We start from the raw sequence: 22677 nt of genomic DNA, 5'->3' as shown, positions 1-22677 counted from the left end.
TTTTGTTCTGCTCAACTGAAGAATTAATAAATTGCACTATCAATGGTGATTAAATCTAACGATCGGTTAGCTCATATCACATCAAACCGTGACAATTATTATTACTGTTATACTTTTTCAAATTGTTGACGTTAATAACATTAGCATTGCGTGAGTGCGTGTATTAGCGTTACCTGTAGATTTCAATTTCTGTACAGTCTAATCTCTAATTGTCATACCATTCGAATTTCGTATAAAGAAATTGTTCTTGTAACCCTAAAAAGCAAATTGAAGTTCCTTACAACTCGTTCTCTTTGAAATAAATCTTTTATCATAATGAACATAGCAAGACGAGAAAAAAAGCACAACATAAGAAACTCCATAACTGTATTAAGCGAACAAGTGTGCTACTGTTACCTAAATACCCAATAAACCACTGAAATGTCTTACCTGTCCAGCAGAAAAAAGCCGTCTCTGCATCTGTTTTAAACCCTTTCAAAACATGGAGTTCACGGCACCTTTCAAAAGCCCTGTCGATATTTATTTTTGTTTAAGCAATGGCCCGGTCGCATTCTTTTTTTTCTGTAGCCACTTCTCAGTACAAATTTTCTTGGTTTTGACTACGGGTGAATCTCCAATCACTGATGATTATAGTTTCGACCTCTCTGGATTACAATTCGCCCTTTAATCCAGCTGCTGTGAGAAAAGGCTATAAACGATCCGTCACCTTCAGCATCCTCACGTGCGATATACAACCCGAATTCCGGAAATGTTGGGACATTTTTTACATTTGAATAAAATGAAAACTAAAAGAATTTCAAATCACATGAGCCATTATTTTATTCACAACAGAACACAGATAACATAACAGTTGTTTAAACTGAGAAATTTTACAATTTTATGCACAAAATGAGCTCATTTCAAATTTCTCAAAATAGTTGGGACATGTTTACCATGTTTACCATGGTGTAGCATCTCCTCTTCTTTTCAAAACAGATTGAAGACGTCTGGGTATCAAGGTTATGAGTTTCTGGAGGTTTGGTGTTGGAATTGGGTCCCATTCTTGCCCGATATAGGTTTCCAGCTGCTGAAGAGTTTGTGGTCGTCTTTGACGTATTTTTCGTTTAATGATGTGCCAAATGTTCTCTATAGGTGAAAGATCTGGACTGCAGGCCAATTCAGCACCCGGACTCTTCTACTACGATAATAGCTAATTGTAATAGCTGCAGTATGTGGTTTTGCATTGTCCTGCTGAAATAGATGTCGTCTGGAGAGGAGCATATGTTGCTCTAAAACCTTTATATAACTTTCAGCATTCATAGTGCCTTCCAAAACATGCAAGCTGCCCATACCATATGCACTTATGCACCCCCATACCATCAGAGATGCTGGCTTTTGAACTGAACGCTGATAACACGCTGGACACAGCGTCCATGATTTCCAACAAGAATGTCAAATTTGGACTCGTCTGACCATAGAACACTTTTCCACTTTGCAACAGTCCATTTTAAATGAGCCTTGGCCCACAGGACACAACAGCGCTTCTGGACCATGTTCACATATGGCTTCCTTTTTGCATGATAGAGCTTTAGTTGGCATCTGCAGATGGCACGACAGATTGTGTTTACTGACAGTGGTATCTGGAAGTATTCCTGGGCCCATTTAGTAATGTCAATGACAGAATCATGACTCGGGACTCGTGACTCGTGAGACTCGTAAAAAACGCAAGTCATTTGGTATGGGAGTTTATATGAATGCATCTCTGAGGGGAACTGGCTGTCTTTAGAAGTTTAGATTGTTTTTCTTTTTATCTTGCCTCTGTATAATGCATATTAAAGTAGTGTTCATATCCGCAGCGCTGCTTTGTTTACAGCGGCAACCAAGGAAACAATGTTTAATTGCTGTTCAAGCGCCACCTGCTGGCAGAGAGTGAATCTGTTTTCTAATTCAGCCCGTCTGCGGTTTAGTTTAATGCAGATGTTTTATGTAGAATAGTTTCACAAAACTAAAGTCAGACCATTTTGTTTTTGCTTCAAATTTCAAAATTATACAATCCAGTTTAGATAAAAACTTCTCATGTTGCAAGTATGCAGCCTCTTTGTTTGGATTGTGTTGTGTTTAAAACACAGCTGGTTGCCTCTAATTTTAAATTGCAAAAAGAGCACAGACAAAGCCTTAGTTTGTTTATATGAGATTTCTTTAATTTGTGTTATTCATTTGATTGATTGGGGTTTGTTTTAAAATTTCTATTTAGTTTTGTTGTTTGACATATTTCAATTTTGACACCTTTTAATTTCTAAGTTTTTTTTTCTTTTGAAAAAAATCATATTGTGAAATCAGTATTTTCAAAACCGATTTAGCCGCAATAACTAGCTGAAAGAATTGTTGCTAATAAATAGAACAAAGACTTAAGACTTGACTTGGACTCCACTTTAAAGACTTGAGACTTGACTTAGACTCCACTTTAAAGACTTGAGACTTGACTTAGGCTCGACCTCAAAGACTTGAGACTTGACTTAGGCTCGACCTCAAAGACTTGAGACTTGACTTAGACTCGACCTCAAAGACTTGAGACTTGACTTAGACTCGACCTCAAAGACTTGAGACTTGACTTAGACTCGACCTCAAAGACTTGAGACTTGACTTAGACTCGACCTCAAAGACTTGAGACTTGGCTTGGACCTCAGAGACTTGTGAACATGTCAGCGTCTGAGGGCCCGAAGACCACGAGCATCCAACAAAGGTCTTCGGCCTTGTCCTTTACGCACAGAGATTTCTCCAGTTTCTCTGAATCTTTTGATGATGTTACACACTGTAGATGATGAGATTTGCAAAGCCTTTGCAATTTGACGTTGAGGAACGTTGTTTTTAAAGTACTCCACAATCTTTTTACACACTCTTTCACAGATTGGAGAGCCTCTGCCCATCTTTACTTCTGAGAGACTCTGCCTCTCTAAGACATCCCTTTTATAGCTAATCATGTTACAGACCTGATGTCAATTAAGTTAATTAGTTGCTAGATGTTCTCCCAGCTGAATCTTTTCAAAATGTCTTACTTTTTCAGCCCTTTGTTGCCCCCCGTGCCAACTTTTTTGAGACCTGTAGCAGGCATACAATTTTAAATGAGCTCATTAAACATTTGTTATGTTATCTATGTTCTATTGTAAATAAAATATTGGCTCATGTGATTTGAAATTCTTTTAGTTTTCGTTTTATTCAAATCGAAAAAACATCCCAACATTTCCGGAATTCGGGTTGTAGCATACTAGCCGGGACAACTTTAAGTTTACAGACGTGGCGTAATGACACAGTGCCATGCTCGAATTTCCCGCAAAAACCTACCCGTACCACTCAAATTACAAAACTTTATTACAAGTTTGCAGCTTTAAATAATATGACAAGCAAGAGTGTTGTTTTCCTGAATATTAGCAAGTGAGATATTACTTTTATAAAACAGTTCAAAAAACAAGTTCATATTCAGTTAGGACACTTCAGCAGCCATATACCAACAACCCAAGCAACCACCTAGGAGACTCTAGTTATCACACAGCAACAGGCTAAAAGATGCCCAAAAAACCTTGACTGAATCTAACATACTACTAACATACTACTAGTATACAACCACCCAGGGGTGCGTTTTCCAAAAGCATTGTTAGCCAACTATGGTCGTTAGTTCCATTGAACTTACTGGTAACGACGAAACTTGACAACAGTTGCTTTTGGGAACCAGCGACCACTAGCGGCCACTCAGAATACCTTAGCACCCAAAACACACAAGCATCACCATAGCAAGTTTTACAGGGGCCAGCAACACTTCAGCAAATGTGAAAAGTTGACTATTTTTGGCGGCCATGTTGTGGAGGGACATGTGACTCACTCACTCCCCCACAGGTGAATGTATTTATAACACATCGGTGCAGAGAGCACAAAAAAAACATCAGAAAGAGCGGATGCCCCGCTTTGAACCACAGAGGCCAAACCCTGCACTGTCATCCTGCCCTGACAGGAGTGTGTGTTCTACCTGAGTTAAATATGCCTCTGCACTAAACCAGAAGGGCCGGAGCGAAAGACGACAAGACAGGGAATGAGACGGAGCTGGTGGAGAACGGAGTGCTCTCAGAACATATCCTATTACAGAAAGGCCAGGAGGATTTCCCTCCTTCTGCTGAGAGAAGTGAGGATGAGCTCAGGAGATTAGCCTAACATTGACCTAAACACACACACACGCAAACACACACATTTACACCGGGGCAGCATGTTTCAACCTTTCTGTATGTCGCCTCGGTGACTTCGGCAGAATGGTTTCATAGTGAAGTGAGGAGAGAGAGGAGGATTCTATTATAGCAGACTGGCAATAAAATAAGCATAGAGTTTTCCAGTGAGACTGACCTCTACGCTTAAAGAGAGACACACACTGAACAGGTAAGTAGGCAGTCATTTCCATATGAATGTGTTCCTAAAGTAAAGAAGAGTGAGAAAAAAAAAAGAAAAAAAACTGGAAAACTGGCCCGTTCAGCTAAATCAAACAGGAGTGCTCTTAAAAGACATGAATAAACATGAGCTCTTCAGCCCAACAGAGTGAGCCCAAAGCGCATCGCACCTTTAAGTGAAAAGCTGCCTGGTATTAGGACTTAATGTGCCAAAGTGAGTGGCCATTTCAGACACACCACTACACACATAGAAAACACACACACATACCAATACAGACAGACACCAAAAGGAAACTAATAACTGTTGCAGTTATAAAAATAATACATGAAATGAAAATAGTTACAAAAATATTTCCTAATAATAATCAATATTACTGTTATTCGTATATTAACCTCGAACAATATTTTAATAATATATAATTTTATAATAGTTTATAATATTACTTTTAATAAATTTATTCTTTAAATTTATTACTACTACTATATGCTCATAATAATAATAATAATAATAATAATAATAATAATAACAACAACAGCAATAATTGTCTTACTATTATTGACGAGTAACAGTATGCAACAGTAGAAAGAATACAATATTGGATTTGTTTTTTTCAGTCTGGTGATTTCATAGTATCATTAGTGTAAAATATAAATAAATAAATAAATAAATAAATAAATAAATAAATAAATAATGGCTATCATTGTTATTAATATTAATAAATTCTAAAAGTTATAAAATATAATTTTAAACTAGTTTATAATAGTGTATAATATAAATTATTCACAATTTATTATCACTTCATGCAAATAATAATGATAATAATAATAATAATAACAGCAAAAATAAAAGTGCAATATTGGATTGGTTTCTTTCAGTCTTGTGATTTCATATTACTACTACTACTACTACTACTACTAATAATAATAATCTTGTTATTCTTGATGTTATTTTATATTATTTATTTTTATATATAATATTAACAACATTTCCTGATTTTTGACTTCTGACACATTTACCTGCATGCAAGCCATGTCAAATGTAACTGGCTTTAACATTTAAGCATACATGTATGAACATATTGAAAGTTACATAAACCCACATACATTCTGGGTGGAATGAATCAAAATAACTCTTGAGTGGAAGCTCCTAGAGAGAGAATATTCAGCTCACACACACACACACACACACACACACACAACATCGAAACAATGTGATGAAAATGTGGGAATTAACTTTCAACACCTAGGAGCGTGTTGTCATGCACCTGTCAGGATGCGGTGGGCTGGGATCAGGTGAGTGAGGTGAGACTAAGGTGAGATCTGAAGGCCACTGGGCAGCAGGAAAGACCATTAGCACTAAGCAGCGTGTAAGCCGCTCCACTTTAACATGTTAGATAATACACAGCTCAAGAGGATCCTCAGCTCAGAATATAGTGCTGAGAGAACGGGACGACACAAACACTGCTCTACAGTGTAACATGCACAACATGCCGCTGGAAAGTCATGGCATCACTATGCCACAGTTTGTATGGTACATAAACATACATACACTGTTAAAAAAAAAAAAGTTGAGCAAACTCAAAAATCTGCTGAAGCTGGTTGCCTTAAAATTTTGAGTTTGCTCAACTTATTTTTGTGGGAGATTCTCAAATTTTTGTTATATAAATTTATAACGACGAGTTGAGAAAACTCAAAAATCTGCTGAAGCTGGTTGCCTTAAAATTTTAAGTTGGTTCAACTTTTTTTTTTTTCTTTTTTTTTTACAGTGTATATACAAACAAACATACATATATCTCACCCTGAAGAAGGCTATCTGTGCCGCTACGCGTGGGTTGCTTTTTTTCCCCATGTCCTTTATATTTTCTAATATGAAATAGCCAGTAAAATAAAGGCTTTTTAAATAATTTTGAAGAAGAGTGCCTTGGATTTCTCTTTCTTATATTTATTTGAATTCCCGACCCCAAAGAGCACCTTCAGACATTTTTTATTGAACTCTCTGAGCACCCTGGACTTTACATACATACATATATATATACACATGTTATTTTTCCTCTGTTTTAAATAAGATGAAATAATTCAAAGAACTAAAAATAAAAAAAAATATATTTAGAAATAAAAAAACAAAAGTTGTCACGCTTTATCTGTAGTCACCATTTTTTGACAATTAAATATTGTCAGCCTATTCAGAAATGCCATTATAAACAAACCTACAACCAATGAAACTCTGCAGGTGGACCAATTGAATTTGCTAACACCCCCCAAAAAAAACCCCGCTAACATAAAATAAATCCAAAGGAATTTTTACATTGCCACTCTCTCTCTCTCACACACACCCTCTCTCTCTGCCTGTGGAGAGCTCAGAGAGATGGGCATGGTTGCTAGGTGACCGGTTGTGGTTGCCATGGCAACTTTAAGTGGAACAGCTGGTCCAATCAGCATAAATTGCGGGCAAGCAAAGGCAGAGCCAGAGAGAGAGAGAGAGAGAGAGAGAGGGGCTGCTGAAGCATGCAGGATAGAGCGAAAGAGAGAAGAGAAATAAGGATGAGTGAGAGGAATGAGAGAGGAGACGAGTAGAAAAGGAGAGGCAGGAAGAGGATGTGAGATAGAGAAAAGAAGCAGGAGACGAATAAAGAGCCAGCTTGGAGAAATGGATAAGCAAGTGGAGAGCCAGAAGAGGGAAGGATATGAGGAGACCAGCATGAAATTCAGGAAAAGATAGAGAAGGAAGTCAAACTCCGAGCCACCATCTTCATACTAAAGTTTCAATAACTTCATGCCAGAGAGCATTTTACTTCGAAGATGCACTTGTTAATGAGTTGTTGAGAGTTCACCTAAAAAAAGCATACTGTCATTTACTCACCCTCATGTCCAAACCTGTATGACTTCCTTCAGTAGAAGTCAATGGACAACACAGGACCTCACTGACATTTTGTTGTATGGATATATAGAATATATTTTAAGATGGAACTGTTCCTTTAAGGTCATCTTAAATATTAAAACACATGATAACAGGTGTTTTATCAAATAAGCTCTATACAAAATCCATTCCAAGAGCACTTTGCACTATTTACTAACCTATTTTTGCGACTGTTCACACACCAACGGAGAGTCACTGGAGTGTGTCCTTTCCCTCTCTTTCCCTACTTGTGATTCTGAGGAGCGACGTATGATTCATATTTTACAAAACAAGCCTTGACCTAAACTTGAAAAATGGTGTATTGATGCCTTTACGCGGTTTAAATTAAATACATTCTGATGTTCTTTCATGTAAAGGAGACCTATTATATACTTTTTACAATATGTAAAATAAGTCTCAGGTGTCCCCAGAATATGTCTGTGAAATTTCATCTCAAAATACCCCACAGATCATTTATTAAATCATTTAGAAAATGCCTATTTTGAGTGGAAGCAGAAACACGCTGTTTTCGTTCATGTCTCTTTAAATGCAAATATGAGCTGCTGCTCCCCACCCCCTTTTCCAGAACAGGGATGTGCCTTTACAGCTTGTAACTGTAACATCTGTTTGGTTTTGATTATCATGTCTATTTTGCTGAAATCATGCATTTTAAAGCCACATCAGTTTAAACTTCTGAAATACAGTTTTCTGAACACCACATTCGAAGCACGCCTATAGAAATCAGCTGCAAAACGGCATGGGAGTACTACATTTTTCTTTCACACACAAGTTTATGTTAAAAACACACATAAGTTACAAAAACACAGTCAGTTATGTTTGTGAAGTTGAACAGCTGAGAAAGAAATTGCATGCTTATATTAGATCTGAGTATTAAGGTGACAGCAGTAATATACAGTACCTACTGCTGTCTACGCTGTTAATATGACCCAAACAATAAAATAAAAGCAGAAAATCACTTCTCTGGACTGAATAACGCCTATAGCTTTGATAAGAAAACATTTCCTACTTGAATGCTGCTTTTAAATGCTAGCATGAAGATAAACCCGGCGGATTGTGTTCGGCTCACTCAGGGTAGGGTCTCTGCTAATACAGCAGTGTCCGTCAACAGTCGTGGGCGGGGCTTGTAAAATGTGATGTCACATTTTAGAGATTCTGTGAACGACTTGTTCTGAGACACTGCTTATGATTTATGGGGGTTAAAAAAAAAGGAGCGGGTGTATTTTTATAATTAAGGGGTGGTTGTGTACAGGTTCAGAGAGAGTTCAAACAACATGTAAAAGTCCATTTTGCATAATAGGTGCCCTTTAAGTAAATATGAAAAGACGATTGGTTCACGTGCCGCTTGAACTGAGGTGCTAGCGATCTGTCACAACACAATTAAGAGCCATAAAATTGTATTTATTGTTAGAATTTCTTTAAAAAAAAAATTACAAAATTAGGAAGCTGAGACTTTGTTTCATACCAGAATTAACCTGCTCGGTCTTGTCTGTCTGCGTGTTGTCAGTTTTCTCCTTGCTCCGCAATCTATTTTTCACTGCGTGAGAACATGATGTGTGGTGTGAGAATGGCATAGCTTGTCGGACATAGCAACAGTAACTAAGGAGGGCGGGTTTTGCGAAGGCTCAATTGTGTTATCGTCATCAATGTGTACAAAAAACACTCTTTTACAAATAATTACAGGCATCTAGTCGTTAGAAAAAAAAATAAAATCAACGCGAACATCAAACTGAAAGATATTACTCCTGAGCTGACCATATCAGCACATCTTGGGCAATCAAGGTTTCCACGGAGACAAACGAGCAGCTCTCCATGACAACAGAGTTGGGTAATGGGTTGAGCCGTTCGAATGACAGGAAACTGGAGGCTATATGAACTGTTTTAAGTTTACATTACTCTCCAGCCAGGACTTTAATAGGCCTGAAGTGGAAGAATGGAGCATTTAAACACTACAACTAGGATTCGCTCCAAAACTAACAAAGCTGACTGATTCATAGAGACCCCAGTGCCAGAGGGCCACAGCCAAAACCAACCCCTAACATCTTCCTCTAATTCTTTTCCTCTTCGCACCCCCCCCACCAACCCTCTGACCAGGATCCTGCCAGTAAGACGGCCTGTATTGGAGCTCATTGTGTTTGGCTACTGAACCACATGCGGTAGCAGTTTATAGCACAATAAAACAGCACAACAGCACTCACAGGCTTTAATTGGATATAATAGCCGTAAATAATTCTGATCATTTCACACCTTCTCCCAGATACACAGTGGAAATTATGTATCAGCCTGTTTCGCCAACTATCATGATTCCTGTCCATACGAACATGTACATGTTATTTCTATACGCATTTGTCTTATTTCGCTCCTTCTGAGAACAGTGAAAGAGCGAGGGTGAGAACAGAGGTGCCCATCACTACAGGCTCTCAGCACAATGAGAGCCGTGTTTTACAGAAGCACGCGTGGCCTGCTGTCACCACTACAACATTTCATGCACCGAGTCCTGCAGTGCGGACCAGAGAGCGCCATCAAACCCCGAATTCTCCTCTCAAAAGCTTGTTTAATGCCAGGTCAGCTGACACAACGCTGATTTATTTTCTGAGAGGCATGTAAGGCAAAGCGAGAGACTATGAACGCTCACCTCTTCATATTTTATTCATTGTGAAACAAAAAACAAGGACATGCTCTTCGAGATGGGCGATGCCATTCAAAAGTTTGGGGCTGGTAAGATTTTTCTAATGTTTTGAAAGATATTGCACCAGGGCTGCATTTATTTAATCAAAAATACAGTAAAAACAGTAATATTTTGAAATATTATTACAATTTAATATAAGAGTTTTTCTATTTGAATATATTTTAAAGTGTAATTTATTCCTGTGATGCCAAAGCTGAATTTTCAGCAACATTACTCCGGTCTTTAGTGTCACATGATCCTTCAGAAATCACTGAAAACTGTTGTGCTGCTAAATAATTTTATGGATGCAATGATAGATTTTTTTCAGGATTCTATAGAAAGTTTAAAAGAATGGCAGTTATTTATTTTATTCCAATTTCTTTTCAAATATTTTAAATATTGATTTCTTTAAAAAAAAAAAATACTGATACAGTTACATTAAAGTACAGCTTATCATAAAAGGCTAATTCTGCCATTTGACAGAAAACATCAAGTTTTGTTCATTTGTTTGGTATTTTTGGATTTCACTTGTTGATAAATAGAAATTAAAGGGACGGTTCACCCAAAAATTAAAATGGTGTCAATTTACTCATGTCGTCCCAAACCTGCATGTCCTATTTTCTTCTGTGAAACATAGAAGATATTTTGAGAAATGCTACTGTGTTTTTTTTATCATTCATTCAACCAAAACTATTTAGTTATTGAAATTCTTCAAAATGCCTTCTTTTCAGTTCTGTAGAAGAAAGAAAGACATACAGGTTTAGAATGGCACCATAGTAAGCAAATGATGGCATTTTTGGGCGTACTATCTCTTTAGTGAGTGAACAGGTAGATGATGTATTGAATGACATGTTTTGGAAATGTAAAAACGAGGGATTAAAAGAGTAAAAAGAAAAGTCTTAATTCCTCCATAAATAGCAGCAGAGGAACGTCAAAGCAGTTTATACATTGTGTTGTCAGGTGACATGTTAAAGAGGCATTCAGAAGTCATTCATATACATCACAAAGAGGATGCTGTATTTACATATATACGTTCATTGTGTTTGGGAGCACCATGTTTAACAAAGACGGCGCTCTGAATGGGAAGAAGAAAATCATTCTCTTTATCTCACCCTTCCTTTCTTCCTCTCCCAGGTGAAAGGAAGCAGATATTCTACTCGCTGTACATAATTGCCCTTTTATTGTCACATCAGATTCATATCGGCCCTCCGTTACACCGTCTAGAGCGCATGGAGAGGGCCGATAAATACTGTAGAGACAGTCAATGAAACCAATAAAATCAGTAAGACCAATCACATCCAATAAAGACAACCACTCTTAATGTGCTCAGAGTGTCCAACTGTGCCCTCAGACCCCCTCCGCAAGCCTGTGCTATAATAGTGGCCAACAGGCCAGTAATGTGGGGTGACATCCAAGGCACTGCAAAGCTACTGTAGGCTTTGAGATGTTAAACACTAAACCAATCGTGTGAGCTTTTACTTTACGAATCCAAGTATGATTTTACAATCAAATCAAAGTATGATATGGATCCAGTTTTATTTTATTTTTTTGTATGAGTGGTGATTTAGGTTCTCAGCTCCTAGTCCAATTTAATTCATATATTTATTTGAGCATGCAGCATTAAAAGACAGACATAAATTCAATAACAATTAAATAAAATTTCCACATGTTCATTAAATATCTCGATGTCTCTGGTGATTGCAAAATCTATAAATATATTTAAAAAAATAAGTGTTAAGATTTTGTGGGTTCTTTGATGAACAGAAAGTTCAGAAGAACAGCATTTAGTGTGTTTATTTTATAAAATTATAAATGTCTTTACTGTCACTTTTGATTTTAATGCATCCTTTCTGAATAAAAGTTTCAAAAAATCCAATGTGTGTGATCCATATATGTAATGCCCTAATTATGCTCATATATATATATATATATATATATATATATATATATATATATATATATATATATATATATATATATATATATATATATATACAAATATATACAAATACACACACACACATATATATATATATATATATATATATATATATATATATATATATATATATATATATATATATATATATATATATATATATATATATATATATATATATATATACACACACATACATGCATACACATATACATATATATATATATATACAAATATATACAAATACACACACACACATATTATAATATAGAGAGAGAGAGAGAGAAAATAATTAAGGCATTACATATATGTGGCCTATGGAAGGGAACTTTCTTTAACACTTTGGTTTTTGTTGTGCACATATAGGAAGTGGTTGCTCAGTGTTTATATGCTAATACATCAAAGTACAATGCATGTATGTTATTTTTAAGAACTGAATCGTTGCTGTGACTGCAGAGAAACATGAAATGACATGCATTTTAATGTATTATGTACACCAGCAATTTTCTGTAAATGTAAAAGGCTGATGACAGATATTTTTTTCCTCAATCAGTCATCTCTGTGATGGGTGTGTTTGAATACGTCTGTCACACAGTGCAGGCCTAAAGGAGCTGACCTGGAAAAAAAGAACACGGCAGAACCTGACCTTTCAGAAGATGTCTGTTTTCATCTCCTCATTCCTTCCCTTCCCCCTTTAGGTCTTCATCCTTTCTCTCAGAGACCTTGGGAATAAAACAGACAGAGAGAGATGACAACATTGCTATCCGAAAGCCTGCAACATTTTAGCTTCGGATGGATGGGGAGCTAACGCTGGGATTTCTATCTGTCAGATAATGAGTGTGAGGAGAAAGGTTAGGAATTTAAAAAGTGAGATAATCCTTCAGATCTTCAATTTCCTTATGTGGAACTACCAGGAATGATTAAAGACAGTGATATGAAATAATAATTATATAAAAAATGATCACGCTTCGGTTATTGAACTAGGCAAAACGTATGCATTTGTAAGAAACATGGTACATGAACACTTCCTTTCTCCCTGTCTTACAGAGTCCTTATCATATTCATAATTCATAGCTCCTCAAACAGAAAGGTGACCTTTCTTAACAAATTCACAGAAGTGTAACACTCTGTGTTTGGAACCACACACACACACGATAAAACAGAACAAGCACTACACGTCTGAAATGCAGATGACCGGCCAGCAAGCAGCGTGTCCTCAATGAGCCCATAGGGTGGATGTGGGATGGATGCCGTGCAGCGTGATTCAAGACGACAGACCTTAAAGCAGTGAGGAGAGGCGAAGCTCAAACAGCTGTATGCTAAACCTTCCTAAACAGCCTCTCTTATACACACACAGCAAAGACAAGCAGTGGTGGGGGCAGCGGAAAATGTATCTGTTTTGGGAGCATCTGCTGGCTCATTTTACTTCATATAAGTTATGAATAAAATCTAGAATATTTTACAAAATAACAGCATTGTCACATTTAATAAAAAGGACTGCAACAAATACAAATTTCATAAAATGTGTTATATGTTGTTTTGAAACAAATTAATTGAAATAAGAATAACAGCAAAATAATATGCAAAATGTTTAAAAGTTTTAAAATATAGACTATATTTAAGTAATATTACAAATATTAGAGAGAAAGAGAGCTTATATATACTAAGCGTTATTTACGTACATGCCATATATGTGCTATTGCTATAAGAGGCAAGTCAATATAGGATTAAACTGTTTGATTGTTGCATTTTAGGCGAAAATACATTTATTTCTGTTAGCAAAAATATTCTTAGGTCATACAACATGGAGTCTTACAAGGTTTCCAAATCCAGTCGTTCACTGGTGTTCATTTTCCCTCTATACCGCAAGCTTTGTGAGTGGATTCAAAGGGAACATGAAAAAAAGAGTCAAGAGCGCTAGGAATTTATTTCAGTCATCTCCGGACACTGCTGTACAGGATGTGGTGCATCGGTAAATCCAAAATTATTGTGATTCTTCATCTTGTTGAAGATGCAGAAAGACTTATGTAATATAGAACAAGTCAGCTGACATTATTCAGACTGATTTGCCCAATGAATCACACAGCTTCCTGGTGGGCATGAGGGCTTTTTAAATGTGTGTATGTGTGACTGCCATACCGTCCTAACCGTGGTGCAAACGGATCAATGGCTGCTGATGTTGACATTTATTAGGCTGTACTGAAGTTCCTGCATTGATATTGACACTCAGATGCGTCAGCCAAGTACCTCAAGAGGCAAGGTGTCAATAATTCCGAAGAGCATCATGACTGAATGCATGCAGCATACTGCATCACACGACTCCCGGCAGGGTTGTTTTTTTGTTTTTTTTTCTTTGCACTCACTGGAATTCTATTTTATCACGAAACACATGCAGAGTTCCAAACATCCAGCTTTTGGCTCCAGCCAGTGCTGTGTGCTGTAAAAGGTCTTTGGTTTCCTTTGAGACATGGTTATGGTCCCTTTCTTGTGTCATATTCTATGTCATGGAGTCTGATCTGGTCAGAGGCATGTTACAACAAAAGAGCCAGAGGACAAGAAGGGATGGGAAGTGGCTGGAATGTGTTTTGTGTTTTTATGAAGATGATAAAATGACTGTGGAACAGTATTTGGGCTCTAAGGTCACAAATATTTGTACTGTACTGAAATGGCTTCTTATTCTTAGGATTTTCCAGTTCAGCACCTGTGTTTGATACTCAGTAATTGGTAATAAATACAGATGTTCGTGTCTGTGTGTGCATTCTCTCCTATTTGAGACCATTAGCTACTATGCTGTAACATAAAACCTTACATAAAATCTAATAAACAATATGCAGCACATAAACGTCCCCAGTGAGCTTTCTAAAACTAGCGCTTGAAATACTAACACGGACTCAAAAGTAAATTCAAAGTAAAGCAAATGTTTATTTGTTGACGGTTTGGAATTTTAAATGATTCTTAAAATATTTAAAACGGGAGTGATTCTTCCTGTCAATATTCGTATTTGGAATATTATTGTGAGGGTTTTTGCTGTGTTTATTTATTCGCTGCTCTGACGTTACCTGACCTAGTTTCGGCGACCAAACTAATTTAAGACAAAATCGTCCAAACCCTTCTTGAGGGATAATTTTGTGCAAACGAATTTTGTTACATTAATCGCCCAAAAATAGCATAGCCTATATTTAGGGCAGTAAGTCGCTGCAACATATACAGCACCCTCTGACATTTTCTCCTTACCTGCAAATAAACGAACTTTCCTCATTGCCGCTCAGGACAAATAGCTTTAAGGTGAGTGTAAAAACACAGCCTACAAATCCGTAGCGTTTATTCTTTTGCTCCAGAAGCAATACACTTCCCTTTTGACTTCAAGCATCTTCTGAATTTGACAAGAACGCGTTGGACACGTGTGCGTGGATGCGTGTGTGTGCGGGGTTTGACTGGATGGTTATCCTCTGAGTGATTACCATTCGGTACACACGAAAGTGCAGGCCCCTCTCGCATTCAAATCATTGCCCACCATCTTGATTGTGGAGGACAGCTTATGAGGCCCCGCAGATTGTTCGGGCTTGACAATGGATTCTTTTGTGAGGGTGTTTCTCTTTATTTCCTCAGACAATACTTGAGGGTCCTTCTGGTTCTGCTCTCAGGAAATGTTTGCAAAGTTACACCTTACTATACCTCTCTAAACAAGTAGGCAGTATTAAACTTCTTTTCCACTCGCAAGTGGCCACTAAATGGGAGAATTTTTATATGACGGTAGAAGCGCACTGGATATTTAATTGTATAACCAGTGTCTTGACGTATGTAACTTATGTCTACCCATCCTTGAGAAAACGCGCTCAAAATGATACCAGATACCCACCGCGGTCCTTCTCTTTAAATCACTCTTAAACGTGCGCATCACACGCACTCCGAGAGCAGAGGGCAGCGCATATGAGCGAGTGTGTGCGTGTTTACGTTAGAATTGAGCGGCCATACAGACGCCATGTTTAGCGAGTTTCCCAGGCGCACCGGGCCGTAGAGATGACCTTTCCGTCCTCTGCTTGAATAGCCGCATAAGTAAAGCGCCCAGCTGGGCCTGTCTAAGCCTTCAACGTCAATTCGAAAATCGGTATGATTTCCCTGGGAAAAATCTCTTAAAATCTGGAAATGTTCACGAGCGTTTCTGTGTCATACAAAAGAATGCATGTAAGCACTAATAATGCAACGGCGTAGGCTATAATAATAATAATAATAACAATAATAATAATAATAATAATAATAATAATAATAAGACTAACCTAATAAACTATAATAATTATTTATTGTTGTTTTTGAAAATAGTATTAATAAAATAATAGGCTAGTCTAATTGTGTTCTTGTTATACATAACGATTTGTTGCTTTTCTGCGATAATCCCCCCCCCACAGATAAAACCAAGCATCAGTTCAGCATCTACAATTTTGGTGTCTCTAATTTTGTGACTTAATGTTGCCGAGAATAAATAATGCAATATAACAGGCATAGTATTTTTCTTACACTTACAAAAATGTTTTTATTATTATTATTATTATTAAAATACGCATTTAATTTTAGCAGCCAGAATTTTCAGTCAGATGCCTTGGTTAGCCGTGCTGACGTGGTTAAAAAAAATGACAAAGATTTTTTTTAAACTACATGTTGAAGAGATTTCATATTCAGTTATTATATTATAATTTTACTAAATATGTATAGGCCTACATATATAGCCTACTGTACGTGCGGTACTTTGTCGAAAGCTAAATCATTATTTCTATCATGATTTATTTAAAGGCATCTTTATGGGTTATCATTAAACAGATTTAGTTGAGCTGTATTTTAGGGTTTCAGGGAAAGGGAAACGTGCATTCAACTCGAAAATAGCCGTCACCTGGCCTTGATCCCTCAGGAGTCTATAAGTTTGCGGTGACACTTCTATACACGCGCGAGGTACAAGCCCCATCACCACCACACAACCACGATCAACCAGCCCAAATCAGTCATCTGGCCAATGCCTCCACTGTACACGCGCTGATGGATGCTTTAATCCGTCCATATAGCACATGCAAGCATTCGTGAACATGTGTAGAAACACAACGCGCAACTATAGCCAAGGGCTGCCCGTGCAGCCATAGCTGTGTTCACCTTTAATGCCCTTTCTAAAATTAACGTGTGTGACGTCTCTTTTTTTCTCCAATCGTTTGAGAACGGGCCCTTCTAAATAACAAAACACTTTAACACGTTGTTCGTAACACCAACACTGAAGAGCATTTTTCTCACTGGAGCCCAGAGTTCAGCGCCCGGGCCGCACAGCGCTGAGGCCCACTCCCCTCGCTCTTTGTTGGGTCTATTGTAGTGAGTGTGTGTTGGGATTGGGGGCGTAATGAGAGGGCTGCGACCCCCCGATGGGGTGGATTTGCTATCCAAAGACCGTTAGACAGCGCCTGAATGAATTGGGACTGAATGTCATTGTAATGCAACTGAACAGCTCCTCCTTCACGCAGTTTAAGACGACGAGGCCGCTCAACTGAGCCGGGAGAAATAGCCAACTGACGGCGTTCAGCGCACTATTTCTGTCCTTTTCTCTGCCGTCCTGTTCTCATCTTCTCCAGCTATGGACAAGTGGCCGTCGTTATCCTTCGGATTCAGGAAGGTGTTTTCCCCAATGATAAAATCCTCTAAGGGCCTTCTGTCAGATCCGGGATTTGTGTGGCAAGAGATCTAAAACCACTGAACAAGAAACGAGGCGAATATGAGTTCAAAATCATCCCAAATACCTCGATTGAAGAAAAGGCGTCTTGCTTTTGATGCAGGTATCATCCTGACCGGAGCGCATTTCTGTGCTGGAATCTCAGTTTTCGTTTCGATTATAATATAGGCCTATGCACAGACGCGTTTGTTATCCAAACGAAACGTAGCTATAAATATCGTAGCTTTACTAAACAAATGTGGACGACAACAACAGAAAACGAGGTAGGCCAATACAAAAAAAGCCCATTGTCTTAGGATACAATGCATCTTTGGGAAGCAAAAAAAATTATCCGAATATACCTTGAAAATCTGGGACTGTTCTTCTCGATACCCTTTGTTCCATCCGCAGGGGAGGTGTGGAGAAAAGCCTCTTGAAAATCCAGTCATGCCAACAATGGTCAAGTTACATCTTTGAATTCTACCACAACCGTGCTATAGGCTATCAGCAAATATTTAAGAAGAATTTTATTTCTTTATGCAATCTGAAAAATGACACTACAAATGATAATTTAGCGTCAATGTCACCGAGGTCAAAGACGCTCGTCAAAAAAGGCAGTGAGCATCCATTAAAGGTGTCATTAATCGTGTTGCTTAGGAAACAATATTAGAATTACTGGAGAGAGAAAAAAATAGACATTTTATTTACTTATCTCATACATCTCGATATGAAAATGATACCTAGAAAAAAAAAACTGGGCTAATTTTGAACTCGCCACGAAACAAACGGAACATGTCATCGGTTAAATGCAGTGTTCAATGCCTTGATGAGATAAGAGAAGAAAATGAATACAACTGCGATCAAAAGCCACATACACGTGACATTAATAAAAAAAAATAAAAAAAACGAGTGGTGTGTCTATCAAATGCAGTAATGCAATAGGTAGAATAAGTTTCTAACCACGTGTAATTTAATATTACGAACTTCATTTTAGAACTAGGGCAACTATTTTATTTTATTAAGCTTTTAACAAGCATTTAAACTGACATCAATTAAATATTATAGTTATAAGAAATTGATGAAAAAAAGACAGACCGAAAGAAAGAAAATAAATAAATGGACTTAACTCACCACAAATGTTAAATATTAAAATGTTAATTACTGGAATATTTTAAAATGCATAAAAATGAAGAAAACGCAGACTAAAAAAAAAAATATCTGCATTAGTGAATCACGTTTGCTCCAATGGCGGAGCAATACTGTCCATGGTGCAACCTAAACATGATTTCTCAGCTGAACATTTGCTCAGATTAACTCTCAATCCCCAATTCTGCAGGTCAAAAGCATTTTGGAATGCAAAGCTAATAGCATTGCACATCTTGGTAACAAATTCAAAAACAAACGAATTTAGTCAGAAAACGAAAACATTTGCATCCACCTGGTATTCTCAGAATAGTGCATCTAATTGAAAAAATACAAATAAAAAAAATAAAAACAATTCCCCTTGAGAGATTATGGATTGGGCTGTTTTCCATTGCATAACAGGTAGACGACCTATTTGCATTACGTTACAATCGGTAGGATTTAATTCTCTAATGATCATTTTTAATTCGCTTTTTTGACAAACATTACGAAGCACATTCCTGAGACGTTATAAATATTCACAGGGCTGAGATACTCCGGTTTTATCTAAAATATCTTTCTACGTAACCACTTTTGCATGTGTGCTTCACTCGATTACTTCATGTAGTTTAGGACAGTCAATCAAGGGGTCTGTATGCACAACAACAACAAAAACATTAAGACCAGTATAAACATGGATGCAAACTCGTTTGTACGCGTCAAAGCAATAAAACTATTTCCGTCCGTAATGCACGTCTGGATGCCCGCTTCTCTTTGCAGAATGTCAGGCGCGCGCTATTTCAAGGACATCTCGCTGATGAGGCTTTGGCTAATGGGGGAGAACTTGGGCCCGGGCCATGACGTCATTATGTCCCAATGTAATCCGCTTGCGTTGAGCCCAATCAGCAGAAGGCTGCGCGTGTCTGGGACGGGAAGAGAGGACCTCTAATCCGCGAGACTGGATCAGAGAGGCTGAAAAAACACTCAGGGCAGGACCAAAAAACCGCTGCCCGAGGACGATCGAGATTAAAAGGGATAGATCGGGAAGAACTGGCCCCAGTGCCTGCTCGTCTGAGGATGAATTTACCGACGGATGCTGCGGAGATTGTTTTAAATGGAGGGAAAAAGCAAGTCATCCTCAAGAACAGACTTCGAGCGCCATAGCTTCCGCAAAGTCACTGGACAGAAACGAAAACAGATCAGCGCGTTCGAAAATAGGGATACCGCTGAAATATACTGTCGTTCTGATGCCTTTCTGCACTGTGTTAACGTGACTTCGCGATACAGAAGAGGAACGCTATTGTGCAGCGGCGTTAAGCCGCGAAGGAGGGCGTATTTGCATAGACAAGAGGAGTCGCAGCATCTGAGCTGTGGAAACATTCCTGTTCGTACACCAGGATAGTCCGTTTTTAAGTATTGCGAGGGTTTTGTCCTCTATTTTCGATATGTGACCCAGTAAGCATTTCTCACGTGATGCTTCCATTGCTCATTTCTTCAAATACATCAAGGACAAAGGAACCAGAGCGTCGATTTAAAGATTGCACGAAGAAACCCGTGGACGCAAAGCAAGATTTTTATTTTTTTGCTCTGATTTCTGTTTTACCCCGAAGGAAAATGTTATTGAGCGCAAGAGTAATTGCGCTGTATCGATTGACTTGTTTTTCCATTGTGTAAGCTTAGACATGGTGCACGTCATTAATCTGTCTTTAAACTGCATTAACAACCGTATCACATATGGACAACACCACTGAAGACTAAAGTGGTGGATTGAAAGGTGTTAAGTAGGTCGCCTCCTATGTTTAGCTCGCATGCAATTCATTTGCTAAAGCAGTGTTGTAGTGAAAGTGTTCAAATGTTATACCTCTCTCTCGGAAGCTCGTGGGTAGGTTACATGTGCAAGTCAGGGCGCGAAATTTGAGTGTCAAATGATCCTCGAGGGTTTTGCTCATGACCGCTAGGCTGCTGCCGCCGATCGCTCGTTCGATCTCAGAGTTCTCGCTCTGCGTGTTCACAGCGGACCTTGATTTAATGTCCATACAATTAAGGCACGCGGTGAATGCCAAGAGAAGAATCTCTCCAGCAACCAGTTTTCGCAAGTACAGTTAGGCAACTGCCCAGCTCGGAAATCAAGGCACTAAAGAGGGGACAGCGTTCAGAATATTATTATAACCAATTAATAATAGATTTAGAATGAGGACCTCTATAGCAGTGTGTAGTTAGGCAGCATTTTTGTTTTCCGAAATGTCGATGGAATTTTCAGGTAAATTAAGTAATAGACGTTTGAGGCCTGATTGACACCGTAGATTAATTGGAAAATGGATCCTAGTGCACAGAGATTTTAAAAAGGGGGGGAGGAGGGAGGCTATAGCCTAATGAGCAGAACAAAAATGTTGGATTGTTTTGGATTTCACGTTTGGAGCACTTTATTTGAGGCCGCTGTTACTCTGCGTGGACAGTTTAACCCTGCGGACGACAATGTTGAAAAAACGCGCTGTTTCACATCCGTAGATAGTCTGAACCATTTAGATAGCCTACTCTCATCCAAACAGATTTGCTTCAGCTGCAAAGTGACGTGAATTTAGCTTGATGTTACTGTACGAGGGCGCCATCTATTGGCCACATTATCAATGTTGTCTTGCCAATCAACACAATTGAGGAATAATATCCTGTACTGATAATTACATCATGTCACATTTCCCAAACACTTTAGCCTACTCTGTTCTGCCTTAAACTGCTTAAAAGAATACCGTTCTTATTCATGAGAAAAAGAAGAAACCGGTGAAAATTTTTTGTTTCACGTTCTTTAAGATGCTTTGGAGATGGTCCCTTTGCCTCAACATAATTTAAACCTCATTTTGAATTAATTCTCCACCGCTCAAAAACGGTTATCTAATATAATAAATGTGCGAATGGTCAAATGTAAGAACAAAAATGGCGCTGCGAAAAAAACGCACACCTGTCTATGCAACATCCAGAATGATCAGCTAAAAGGTACTATTAAATTCAAATCTGAAGCTACATACATTAAAGTAATTAAAATGTCAGAAATAGATTAAGTTTTTTCGTATCTTACCCCGATCAAATGTCAAATTGTTAATATTTAGCAGGGTTAGTTTACTAGATATAAACGATGAAAGACTGAAAAAAAAATATTATTCCTATCATGCATCACCACTGAACTTCACATCATTAGGCCTACATAAAAACTTAGTCAAATTACATTCATTTTAAATACAGCGATGTTATACAATCGCTGGACAAATAATGTGTAAAATGCAACACTCTGATGGCAATCCTAACTATCTTACATTTTGTCGAAATTCGTACGATCTCATTTGTACATTTATCCATTAAGTATAGGGTTTAGGGCTGTACCTTCATGCTCAGTCCCCAAAAAAATCGTACGAATTAATACGAAATTTCCAACTCGTAAAATAGTAACATTTTCTCCTGAGATCGGGGTAAAAATGTGATCGGAGGATTAATTAACCCAGTTTCCAATGATTTTACACAGCCACGGGGCTAGGCCTAACAATTATTTGAGGATAAGGAAGATTACATAATTTTGTCTTGTAAAGTCCAAGATATGCTAGAGGAAACTTACTAAATATATATTAGATATTTTGCATATCTACATCTTCAGAATATGCAGTTCATATAGCTCTACACAGGTAAGTAACAGCTTTCAGCTAAACATCTACTGTTGATATTCTTAGCTCATTGTGGTGTAACTTCTATAAATAAACATGTATAAATCACATTTGTTCGTTTGTCTGTTTTTTTTTTTCCTTCTCAAAATTGTCATCTAAATGACTGCATTGTTATGCTGTCATTACGGTGGTGCATAAAGGCCTACACAGTTTAATAATGAATAACTACATTCATAAAAAGTGATATGACACGTAAATCGCTTTTTAATCAAAATGGCTCATTAAAGCATAT

General features: G+C 37.8%; 1 long non-coding RNA gene across 3 annotated transcripts in view; it reads right to left on the bottom strand.

Annotated features, from left to right (window-relative positions):
* Nucleotides 1-22677, bottom strand: part of LOC131532607 (uncharacterized) — a 63890-nt gene that overhangs the window by 10544 nt on the left and 30669 nt on the right. For all 3 annotated transcript variants that reach the window (XR_009268929.1, XR_009268928.1, XR_009268927.1), the window contains exon 3: nt 12577-12652. This is a non-coding gene — a long non-coding RNA (uncharacterized LOC131532607). The remainder of the gene's footprint in view (nt 1-12576; nt 12653-22677) is intronic.

The sequence above is a fragment of the Onychostoma macrolepis genome, chromosome 23 (assembly GCF_012432095.1).
Source record: "Onychostoma macrolepis isolate SWU-2019 chromosome 23, ASM1243209v1, whole genome shotgun sequence".
Taxonomy (NCBI): Eukaryota; Metazoa; Chordata; class Actinopteri; order Cypriniformes; family Cyprinidae; genus Onychostoma; species Onychostoma macrolepis.
Note: the sequence above shows the minus strand (reverse complement) of the source record. Positions and strands in the feature narration are given on the sequence as shown.